This window comes from Protobothrops mucrosquamatus, unplaced genomic scaffold, assembly GCF_001527695.2.
Source record: "Protobothrops mucrosquamatus isolate PMUCROS unplaced genomic scaffold, P.Mucros_1.0 scaffold1669, whole genome shotgun sequence".
In the NCBI taxonomy this organism is placed as follows: Eukaryota; Metazoa; Chordata; class Lepidosauria; order Squamata; family Viperidae; genus Protobothrops; species Protobothrops mucrosquamatus.
Genome location: NW_015387826.1, coordinates 101,043 through 114,199, shown reverse-complemented (window position 1 = coordinate 114,199; position 13,157 = coordinate 101,043).

The following is a 13,157-nucleotide window of genomic DNA, read 5'->3' as shown; positions in this document are numbered from 1 at the left end:
GGCCTCCAGGCAGCGGGCCATCGCGTCAAGGGCATCGTTGGGGTGGCCTGGGGTGGAGATGTACAGCTGAGTATCATCAGCGTACTGATGATATAACATCGTCCAACTCCTGGCATTAAAAGCGTACTGATGATATAACATCGTCCAACTCCTGGCATTAAAAGAATATTTTTTTTTACCATTTTGCTATTAAATATAAGCATTCAACCACTGTGCAGGCAGTCCTCGACGTATAACAGTTCATTTAGCGACCGCTCCAAGTTACAACGGCACTGAAAAAAGTGACTTAGGAACGTTTTTCACACTTACATCCCCATGGTCACGTGATCAAAATTCACAGGTTTGGCAATTGATTCATGTTTAAGACATGCAGGGGTCATGTGATCCCCTTTTGAGATCTTCTCACAAACAAAGTCAAGGCGAAAGCAAGATTCACTTAACAACTGTGTTACTAACTGAACAACTGCAGTAATTCACTTAACAGCTGTGGCAAAAAAGGTTGTAAAATGGGGCAAAATTCACTTGACAAATGTTTCACTTAGCAACAGAAATCTGGGGGTCAGTTGTGATCGTAAGTCTCCTTGTTTTCCTTAAATGTTTTTTTTTCCCCAGAGGAAGATAGTGACTTATAGAACTGGTCCTAGATTTTCTTGAAACCAATTTTAGCCTTGTTGAAAGCCAATTTTTGGATCTTGTGGGAAGTCAGCCCCCCCCCCCCCCGAGAAGGAAATATTAAAAGGGCAGAAAAATATATTTCCTCAAAGGATCTTAAAGAGGCAGAAAAGCATGCCCAGTTTTCTTAATAGCCCCAAAGTCTCCCTTCCCCAAGCAGAAACCAGCTCTGTAGAAATGCAGATAGAGGTCCCCAGCTAGAAGATTAAGAAGACAAAGACTCCTAAAATCTGCATACCTCACCCAAACTCTAAAAGTCATTAGCCCCAGCACCAGGGAAGCAGGATATGACCTTTGGGTCATAATAGGATTAACCCATCACCATCAGAATACCAGAAAAGCACACTCAGACGCAGGTCAAAGTTCATGCCACAGGAACAGGGAACAACTCCAAACAAAAGGCTCCAGAGGGTATAAAAACCCACTCCCTACATGTGCTCAGTCCTTTTTTTTCTCTCTTTCCTGCCAGAACCATCTTCCTGTCTGGCTCTCCTCTTCAATAAACTGCAATCTTCTTTCTAAAGCAGTTGCCATGTTGTTTATCCCCGGCTTGGACTGAACCAGGATGAAGACTTTTCTTCCAACAATCTAATGCTAGTTGCTCAGGCTGCTGTGTAACAAATATTATTGAAACTTCCTGCTTAAAGCATCGCCTCAATTCAATCCATTGCTCTTTAGTGCTTCTTTTTTAAGCCTTCCTTGAGTATAATAAATATTATCCTCTGAAATGGACTTTGTATATGATTTTCTAGCTGATCCTCATGTTGAATATTTAATGTACAGTATTTCTTAAGTTATCCAAAATATATTAGGAGCTTTTTTTTATTTTAGTAAGACAAGGCTGTCATTCTTCAATCAGCCTGCAATGCTGGATCTTGTTTAAAACTTAATATCCCACCAATATAAATACACCCAACATAAAAATCCCCCAATCTTATTGTGCCAGCAAGATTCAGTGAGAATTGAAACAGAAATGTTGTATAACATATTGGTCTTATTTATTTATAATGGTGTTGAATTACTACTCAGTAGTACTGTAGTGATATAATCCACATTATTTTCTCCCCTACCCGTAACATTTTCACATTAAAATGCCTCAAACTCACAAAATTGAGCCAGATTTGTTCCATGTGAAAGTAGAGCTACAGTTAGTATCATTAACTACATATGATTACATAAAATCTATGTAGTTAATGTAAAATGTAAAAATCTACATTTTGTTGTTGTTGTTGTTAGTTGCGAAGTCGTGTCCAACCCCATGGACAACGTTCCTCCAGGCCTTCCTGTCCTCTACCGTCTTCTGGAGTCCCTTTAAGCTCACGCCTAGTGCTTCAGTGACTCCATCCAGCCACCCCATTCTCTGTTGTCCCCTTCTTCTGTTGCCCTCAATCTTTCCCAGAAAAATCTACATAGAATATAAAAATAATCATAGACCAATTTTATAATTCAATGTAGATTTTTACATTTGACATTAAAAAGTAGTCTTTGCTTAGTCAAACCAAAACTGGGAAAAAGAATCATAGATAATCACAATTTTGGTCTGATCAAGCTAAGACTAGCTTTAAAAAGGTAAGTAACGATCACTTGCTAGTTGAGGTATAAGATTCCCATTGTGCTTCAAACAAAGGAACAAAATAAGCCAATCTCTTTGGTTTGCAGAACTGATTGTTCCTGTAGATTAAGTTTCCAGGCATGATGTTTGCAGACAGGCAAAAATCTGCAAGGCTTGCACCTGCAAGAAAGAGCAGCTGTGACTGCCTGGATGCATGAGTCCCATCTGCTCATGCTGAGAGTTTCTGCTGAAGCTGGCTTAATTTTCTCCAGGAGGAGAAAAAACCCCACACAATGTTTCATTCACATGGGAGGGTCAGGACTGCCCTTAACTTTGAGCCAATCTGAATGACCCTTGCTAGGGGAGTCAGTGAGCTCAATTCAATAGGAAGAGATTTTCAACACCTAAACCAGACATGTCAACACAAGGCCCAGGGGCCGGATGCGGCCCACGAAGTGGTTTCACGTGGCTCACGAAGCCATCCTGGAAACAGTGAGGGAACGGCCCCTGCTGCCTTGGCCCCGGCCCAGACCGGCCGGGAGCCAATGTACAATTTTGTGGTGGCCATCTATGCTGAAACGCATTCAGTCTTAGCTCCACAAGGCCGTCTAGAAACAGCGAGGAACCAGCCCCTGCCGTGTCGGCCCCACCCCCTGGGTGCATGCTGGGGAGGTGTCACCCTTTGTGAGGAATGAAGAAATGCACCATCGCCTGGAAGTGGCCAGCAAATGGCCCTCACCTACTTCACATATCCGGCTTGATGGGCTCCGGCGGAGGGGTTTCACAGGCAATGAGGCTCCTCCAGTGGACCATGCCTTGGCACTTGCCCCGGTCCCACCCCCTTCTGCCAGAGACCCTCAGATCTGTCCCACTCCTGCCCAGGCCCCCACAGGCACCCTTGACGCGAACGATGTAGAGCTGGCCACACCCACCCAGTAGGCCACACCCACTCCATCCAAGCCCACCCAGTAGGTCGCACCCACCCTGGCCACACCGACCCACCGACCCGCCCCCCCCGAGGGCAACCGCAATGCTGATGGGGCCCTCAATGAAATTGAGTTTGACACCCCTGACCTAAACAGAATGAGATGGATTCAAAGGGGCTTTTTTTTCCCCTTGAAAAGGCAACTGGACTGTTTTTTTTCCTTGAGGAGGAGAAAGAAGTTTCACTTGTCATCCCAAGAAGCTTCTTCGCGTTCTGGCTGAATGGTGGACAACGGAAGGATTTATGTTCCTTGTAGTCATCTGATTGTTGGCACTGTCTCTGAGAGTCGTTGAGACCACTTGGAGGTTTATCTGTCCCCTCAGGGTCACCTGAATAGTGCAAATATTGAGGGCTGTTCAACCTTAATGTAGATGGCTTCTTTGACCCCTCTTTCAAACCAGTGACCCTCTCTGTCCAATTTATTATTACAGCCAAAGGCCAACACATCAATTAAACATTCAACTAAAACGAAACTAAACAGAACCAACACAAGAAGACACAGCAGTATATTACAATTATTGATGTAATCAATGGGTGACCAAGGTCTGCCTAGTTTTACAGACAGTATAACAAAACCTAACTACCTTCAGAAAAACTGAATCATACTGACCTGACAATAAAAATACATTGAGTATAGTCCAGGGGTAGGCATCCTTGGCTCTTTTATGACTCGTGGACTTCAACTCCCAGAATTCCTGAGCCAGCATGAGGGAAACTTTGGCCCCTTCATGACTTATGGACTTCAACTCCCAGAATTCCTGAGCCAGCATGGCTCAGCTCGGAAACCTCTCCCTTTCCCCTCAGCATGGCTGGCTCATGAATTCTGGGAGTTGAAGTCCACGAGTCATAAAAGAGCCAAGGTTGCCTACCCCTGGTATAGTCTAATGCTGGATAAAAACACGTAATTAAATTATTTATAAAAGATTATTAAAAAGATCTAAAATGTTTGTTTATGTTTCCGGCAAATCCCCAATGCTGCTGCGCAGAATCTAGCCACCTGCACCGTGATCACTGCCTGCTCGTCCTTAAGCAGCCACTGGAGATAAATACTTTCCGAATGATCAGGATACCTATCAATTATGGGGAGGATGTGGTTTTTCCAAATAGCTCTATAGAAGGAACATCGGAGGAGTGTGTGTCCAATGGTCTCCACCTCTCCTGAACCACAGGAGCAGAGTCTTTCAGCCAATGGTGTCTTTTTATACATGCCGTACAGGACGGCCGACGGAAACGCATGGCCGGAATGCTTTCCGGTGGTTTACTGACTCCAACTGACTAAGATACCTGGCAGGTGTAACCACATATTGTGGGAAGTCAGCCCTCCAGAGAAGGAAATATTGAAAGGGCAGGAAAATATATTTCCTCAAAGGATCTTAAAGAGGCAGAAAAACATGCCCAGTTTTCTTAATAGCCCCAAAGTCTCCCTCCCCCAAGCAGAAGCCAGCTCTGTACAAATGCAATGTAAACCATCAGGAAGGTTGAAGCTAGGAGATTTAAGAAGACAAAACCTCCTAAAATCTGCATACCTCACCCAAACTCTAAGAGTCATTAGCCCCAGCACCAGGGAAGCAGGATATGACCTTTGGGTCATAATAGGATTAACCCATCACCATCAGAATACCAGAAAAGCACACTCAGACTCAAGTTCATGCCACAGGAACAGGAAACAACTCGAGACAAAAGGCTCCAGAGGGTATAAAAACCCACTCCCTACATGTGCTCAGCCCTTTTTTTTCTCTCTTTCCTGCCAGAACCATCTTCCTGTCTGGCTCTCTTCTTCAATAAACTGCAACCTTCTTTCTAAAGCAGTCGCCATGTTGTTTATCCCCGGCTTGGACTGGACCACGATGAAGACTTTTCTTCCAACAATATCTAAGATCCTCTCTGTCCAGAATGCTGTAGCCACATTCACAACAGAGGGGAAGGGATACGCCACCACCTATCTCCTGTTTACAACACAGTCTTTTCAACAATTCCAAGAAGGTTCCACACCCATTTGCACTATTAACGTGGTCCTGAGGGTATAGAAAACAAACCCCAAGGGGTTTCAATGACTCTCAGATAATGACCAGAGGACTGCAAGGAATTCTCCAACCATTCAGTCACAACTGAGGGAGCTTCTTGGATGAGAAGCAAAATGTCTTCTTCTTCAAGAAAAAAACAGTCCAGTTGCCTTACGAAGAAAAAAGCACCTTTGACAGAACTACGACCTGGATGACTAAGAATCACCACAGATGAATGAGACAGACATTTTCAGAACTCAAATTAAGAAGACGGGCTTGTTCAAAGTGTGAAATGTTTACAATCTGATCGAGTATGAATCCTGAGTTAAAGTTCCCACATGTTCAACAGCGGCCAACTGTCTGTTAGAGCAACCGTTCCTGAAATACAATAAAAATATAATTTCTACCTTGGTTCATCCTAGTTTCTGGAGGTCATCCTAGTTCAGGGGTCCTCAACGTTGGCAACTTTAAGACTAGTGGACTTCAATTGCCAGAATTCCTCAGCCAGCAAAGCAAAGCTGGCTGAGGAATTCTGGGAATTGAAGTCCACAAGTCTTAAAGTTGCCAAGGTTGAGGACTCTGGTCTAGTTCATCTGATAGTTATCCTATGTGATAAAGCAGTGGTTCCCAACCTTTTCTATACCCTGTACCCCTAGAACGCTTCTGATATATTCTCGCACCCCTTACCAAAAATTATGCTATATAGATTATAATTTTGAAACTTCTAAACCCAAGTTTTCGTGCCCCCTGGAATATCATCTCGCACCCCAGGAGAGCATCCCCGGTTAGGAACCCCTGTGATAAAAGGATCTGGAATTTTGCTCAAAGCAATCAACCTTAACATAATCTCACTCTGGCACAAATATCAGAAATATTTCTCTCTCTCTGTCTCATCACCAGGATACAAATTCTGAAAATCTTTACGTCTGCACAGGAGGCTACAGCCGTGGCAGGGCCCAACATTTCCACAGAATCAAACACTTGGAAGGAATCGTTAAATCCATTCTGACTTCCTTCCTCTCCTGGATGCCTTCCAAACATATTAAGATTACAAACTGCCAAAATGCCCAGCCAAAGTGCCCCGAAGATTTGGAATTTGCTCTTCTAAATCTAGAAATGTGACAAGAAGGAAATTTGGGGGAGACAGATAAAGCTCCCTCTGCTTACTCGGTATGACAAATAAGCAGTTACAATCGATTATCTTCCTTTCTGTGGATTCCTGTTACTTTCAGCAATAAAACACCAATCAGGTGCATTGTAATGATTAAGCTGAATCATAAAGATGTCACCATTAATTAATGCATTATCTGGGAACAGCAAGTCAAGGAATTACAATAACTCAAAGCAACAATAGTCTTTCTTTTCTCCTCTTTCCTCGCTGATTTATAACTATGTTCCAGACTAGCAAATATCAGAACATATTTCTATCCCAAAACAAAGAGCTAAAAATATTTTACACGCTAAAACAAACAAATAAAAAGGACTCTGAAACGAAGAACAGGCTGGGATGAAGAATATTACTCTGTGCCAAATGTTATCCCTTTTAGTTTTGGTCAGACCAACAAAATGCTTGTCATTTATTGTGATAAAGACAATTGTGGTGCAGACAAAACCTACACTCAGTATCAAGGATTTTAATGAGGACAGAGGGAATTAAATAAAGGTACATTTAAAATGCAGTAGCCAACTCTTCCCCCTTTCATAATAGACAAATCTCCTTAACAGTGAACAATAGTTTTGTTATTATTTTGTATTAGATGAAGTGGACATTCTTTGGACATTTCAGAGCTATTTGTTTTTAAAACATAAAACCATATTTCACTAGAGAATTTTAAAAATATTCATGACACATTTAAAAAGCAATTTTATTCAACCTAATGTTTGAAGTGGGAGTTCCTGACTCATGTTTCCCATGAATTTTGTTGACTTAGTGACAGCTAGAAATAAATAAGAGCTATGGCTGTGTGTTTCAGGAGTACCGCTAAAATAATGCCAAATGAAACACCTTCCATAAAAAAACCATCACTATAGTTAATAACATTGGGTCTAAAATAATTTTGTTTATTTTTTTATTTATTTTTTTATTTATTTATTAAATTTATATACCGCCCTATCTCCCTTGCGGGACTCAGGGCGGGGAGTCCCACGTTAATAATGCCAAATGAAACACCTTCCATAAAAAAAACCATCACTATAGTTAATAACATTGGGCTCGGTAAGCAGTTAAAGTCATGATTTTGTAAACTAAGATCTATCCAGGAGTTCTTCCGTCAATCCTGCCCACAGAACTGATACAATATCATTTATATTTATGTATTTTTATGCTGGAATTATTGCCGAGATAAAGTAACTGGAGCTGTTCCCCCCACACAATTCCCTTTACTCCAGCAGTACAAAAATCAAACGCTCTCTAAGAACTCAAAACTTGAGATCCTAGGTTTCCAAACAATTTTATTGGAAGTTTTTAAAGTTTTTTTGCACGTAAACAAAGATGCACAAAGCAATTCTCTTTCCCCTCTCCACCGAAAAACACTTTCATTCAAATGCTTTTCAGTGGAAAATGGCCTATGTCACATATCCAATTATGTTCAAAAGACAGACCAAAAAAATCCCTCATAGCCCACCTTTCTTCTTCACTGGCATTCTTGCTGTTAACCTCTGGCACTGGATGGATGCAAATTTATTTACTGTAGAGTCCTTCCGGAATTATCTTGGGAAGTCAGAAGTCTGCCGTCCCACTCAAAACAGTTCAGTTTAAAAAAGAGGACTCTTTATTTCTTCATTTTCCTCCAATGATGCTCGTAATTCCTCAAGTGAAAAACTTCCAACATCACCAGCAAAAGAGCAAGAATAGGGAGGGGAGCTGTAGAGAATTCCTGCCACGAGGCAGTTGTCAAAATCCGTAAAGTATTTCCGAAGCTATAAAAATATATCGGAGAAAACACACATCCGTTTACAAAAGTGTCTAAGAATCCCTCTTCTAGCCACGAAGGATTGTTTTTGTATTGTATTCAGAAGTTTGAGTGAATGTCAAAAAAAAATGCAATTAAGGCACACAGTCCAAAAACTTGGCAATCTCGGGATTCCACAATCCAAAACCGCCCAACCCCGTCTTAAATAATCCAAATAAAATTCAAAGGAAGCTGGAGGCAATTCAAAGAGATATATTTTTTTTTCCCCCTTCCTGATGCGGTCACAAGGATTTTTTCTCCGTTAGACAGACATCCTGGTCTTCTGGATACTAGCAACTACGCTCCGAAGTTTCAGTCGGTTACCCGCACAGCCGTCACTTTCATTTGTGTACTCTCCGCCCAGCCTTCTGGTCTGTAACATCCCTCTGATCCTCTTGTATTACACCCAAGAGGATTGAAAACAATCCCTTGACATGGAATTATTAAAGCGACAGTGCTGTTCACAGGGCGAGCTGGTGAAGAAAACAACAGGGCGCCGGGATGGCTGAGTTGCGGTCATTTCACGCTTAGCTCCGGAGCGGCAGCCACCTACCGAGAGAGGAGAAGAGTTTTGAGAACAGTTTTGCCCACAACGAAATCAAGAGCTTTTCTTGGCTGCCTTATACATTTATCTTTCTACTATACAAGTAGTCCTCGACTTACAACAGTTAGTGTAGTGACCGTTCCAAGTTACAACGGCACTGAGAAAAAGTGACTTCTGACCGCTTTTCACACTTACAACCGGTGCAGCATCCACGTGGTTTATGTGATCAAAATTAAGACGCTTGGCAACTGACTTGTTTTTATGACGGTTGCAAGGTCCCGGGCAGTGGTGGGATTCAAATAAGTGAGCAACCGGTTCTCTGTGTGGATGCCACTTCCGGAAGTCCATTCTGGGCCTGGGCAACAAAAAATTAGCTACTGGTTCTGCCGAAGTGGTGCGAACCGGCTGAATCCCACCACCGGTCCCGGGGTCATATGTCCCCCCTTTTGTGACCTTCTCAAAAGCAAAGTCAATGGGGAAGCCAGATTCACTTAACAACCCTGTTGCCAATTTAACGTCAGCAGGGATTCACTTAACAGTGAATCCGGCAAGACAGGTCATAAAATGAGGCAAAACTCACTTATCAAATGTCTCGCTTAACAATAAAAGTGTTGGGTTCAACTGTGGTCGTTAATTCGAGGACTACCTGTGTTGTGACTGTTTTATGATGGCTTGCCACTCACCGTTGCTCGTCTGAAATGGGTGGCTGTAGAAATTAAATAATCGTGAAAGGAGAATAAAACAGGCCATAAAGTAGTAGTAGTAGTAGTAGTAGTAGTAATAACAATAACAATAATAATAATAATAAAGTTGGAAGGGACCTTGGAGGTCATCTAGTCCAACCCCGTTCAGGCAGGAAACCCTATACCATTTCAGACAAATGGCTGTCCAGTCTCTTCTTAAAAACTTCCAGTGTTGGAGCATTCACCGCTTCTGGAGGCAGGTTGTTCCACTGGTTATTGTTCTAACTGTCAGGAAGTTTCTCCTTAGTTCTAGGTTGAGTACAGGTAGTCCTCAACTTATAACTGTTTGTTTAGTGACCCTCCTTCCCCCCTTGGTGGGTGGCTCCTGCTGCCAGTGGTGCCCAGCTCAGCCCAGCCCAGCCTCAGATGTCATATACCTACCCTAGATGGAGCCCCAGGGCTGTTGCCCCAAAGAAAAACAGAGAAGCCTCACGATGTCTGTCTTTTGCGCATTCTCTCATCTCTCATCTCCTCCTTCTCTTCCTGATTCATTGACTCGCACTTTGCTCGCCCTGCTTGCACACGAGTGTGATCCACGCAGCCCTCCCAGGCCTGTGCACACTCCAGCAGGCCAACCCACCATTGAAGTTTGGAGCGTTTTGTTTCTGTTTTTTTTTAAATAAATCATGACCTCCCAGGGAACCCTGGAAACCTCTCACAAAAATCTAGGATTCAGTGGAACTCCAGTTGAGAAACCCTGCTTTTAGGGAATCAGGCTTTCTGTTTCCCAGGTTCATAGCAATGGTTTTATTTTTGCACCTATAATCTCTACATAGATCTCTGCGTAGTGGTTAAGGCACTAGGCTAGGAACTGGAGACTCTGAGTTCTAGTCCCGCTTTAGGGATGAAAGCCAGCTGGGTGACTTTGGGCCAGTCACCAGGAGATGGTGAGTTCTAGTCCCACCTTAGGTCTGAAAGATAGCTAGGTGACTTTGAACCAATCTCCAGGAGATCGTGAGTTCTAGTCCCGCCTTAGGTCTGAAAGATAGGTAGGTGACTTTGGGCCAGTCACCAAGAGATGGTGAGTTCTAGTCCCACCTTAGGCATGGAAGCCAGCTGGGTGACTTTGGGCCAGTCACCAGGAGATGGTGAGTTCTAGTCCCACCTTAGGTCGGAAAGATAGCTAGGTGACTTTGAACCAATCTCCAGGAGATGGTGAGTTCTAGTCCCGCCTTAGGTCTGAAAGATAGCTAGGTGACTTTGGGCCAGTCACCAAGAGATGGTGAGTTCTAGTCCCACCTTACGCATGAAAGCCAGTTGGGTGACTTTGGGCCAGTCACCAGGAAATGGTGAGTTCTAGTCCCACCTTAGGTCTAAAAGATAGCTAGGTGACTTTGGGCCAGTCACCAAGAGATGGTGAGTTCTAGTCCCACCTTACGCATGAAAGCCAGCTGGGTGACTTTGGGCTAGTCACTCTTTTTCAGTCTAACTCACCTCACAGGATTATCGTTGTGGGGGAAATGGGAGGAGCAAGGAGTGTTAGGTAAAGTATTGCTACCTTGAGTTATTTATATAAAAATAATAAAGGCAGAATAAAAAATTAAAAATAAAATTTAAAAAAAATATTTCTCCAAGATCATCTTTGTGATTCTCTACAATAGGCATCTTACAGGGTGTGATGTGGATAACAAATGGAACAAAAGCGGGGATGTAGACTGGCACCCTTCGATCATTTTTAAAATCTCTTTTCTGGCTTAGAACGTGCTTTTGTTTTGGTAACCATTTTTGCATAGTTTTTCCAAGGTCACCACTAAGGCTCTCTCCAGAAACAGATGTGAAAACATTGGGAAATGAGAACTACATTTAGCATTTGCATAAGGAACCAAAGGATAAGCTCTAAAAAGTGAGAGTAGAACAAATTACAAGTTGGAGAAATGAATTTTGACAGCTGCATGCAAAAAAAAAATGGGTGGGGGGAAAACGAAGTGAAGAAAACTGTCCTGTTAAAAAAACTGTGTTAAAAACAACAAAAATAACCTGTATGCTGTCCAGAATCACTGTGTGAAATGGCCCGCTATATAAATGTGATTAAATAAAGAAAAAAAAATGAAATTTGTACATTAAAACTTTCAAGACCTAACTAGAGGACAGGGGATATACAAGGAAATCAAGACTGGAAATGAAAGAGAATGTATGGAGATTCTCAGTTATCCAGTCAAGAACTGAAGAAGCGTCTTGGATGAGAGGTGAAACGTCTTCAAGGAAAAACCAAGACAGTCCAGTTGCCTTTTGAAAAAGCATCTTTGGGACAAATGAAAGAAAACTAAATGAAAAAGAAGAAGGCATTTCAAGGGAAATCAGATTCAGAACTGAACAACAGCACAGAACGTAGGAAGTCAACCTAGGAAGCAATGTAAGGATAAAAATGCAGTTATGCTAAAGATTTGTAAAAGAAAGAATCTAGCAAAGAATTATACTTCTGAGGGCTGAGTTAAGACTGAGCTGAGAACAAATGGGCAGCTATTTGCTGGTAGCCTTCAATTCATAACCAATCATTCAGTGTCTGAAGTTACAACGGCGCTGCGTGAAGAATCCTCAAAGTTGCAGCCATTGCAATGTCCCCATGATCATGTGACCATGATTCAGGGGCACAATAACCAGCTCGCCATTATAATAGTCGCAGTGCCCCACAGTCATGTGACCAGTATTTGTGATCTTCACTACTGGCTTCTTTTATTATTTATTATTATTATTTATTGAATTTATATACCGCCCTATCTCCCTTACGGGACTCAGGGCGGTGAACAGGCGATAATAAAAACCACGATAAATATACACAAGTTTCTGTTCTAAAATCAAATTAAATAACAGGCCTGCTCTAAAAGTACCCCATACAAAACCCCCAAGTCAATGGGGAAACAGAAGGAGGTCACAGATGCCAATCACAAGACGTCACACCTGGCAAATGTCTTTAATTCATTTAACGACAACAACTGGAACTGCCTGGAGCTACCAGCATGAAAGTGCATCGCTTAGGGACGGAGTTCCCAATCGTTAATGGAGGACTACCAATTTTATTTGAAAAACTTCAAAAGTATTCCTTCAGCCCCAAAAGGTCTAAAAATGGTGCTTTTATCTATATAAAACTGGAAAGGCATTATCTATAATTAGGAAACACAGCAGTCGGTTTAAATCCCCCACAGATGTAGTGCTACTTGGGTGAGAATTTCAAGAGCAGCGATGACATGACTAAAAAAGAAATGCGCTTTCAAAAATGTACAATCTCTTCACCCCTGGGATTTGGAGGAAGGCTCCTTTGATGCTCTTAACGCGCTGCCAGAATTTTAGTCCTGTACATTTAGGAGCATCCTTTGCTCCTAAAATTCAGCACCCGCAGCAAAATGAAGAAGGAACACTATTAAACACTGAAGACGCTGAATCGGAAGGCTGTGTGAACCAGCGCACTATCTCCACATAAGGGTAACAAGCAGCTGCGTAAAAACTGAGGCATGACAAAGTTTAAAGATCCTGGCAGGTTTGAGATGGGCAAAAATAAGAAAGGAGGGAAAAAGAGAAGTTGAAACGAGGCCTTGCAATACGCCAGGGGTAGGCAACCCAAAACACTCAAAGAGCCACTTGGACCCGTTTCCCACCGAAAACAAAACACTGGGAGCCGCAAAACCCTTTTGATATCTAAAATGAAGATAACACTGCATGTATCCTTTTTACCACTATCTTTTTTACTTACACACACACACACACACACA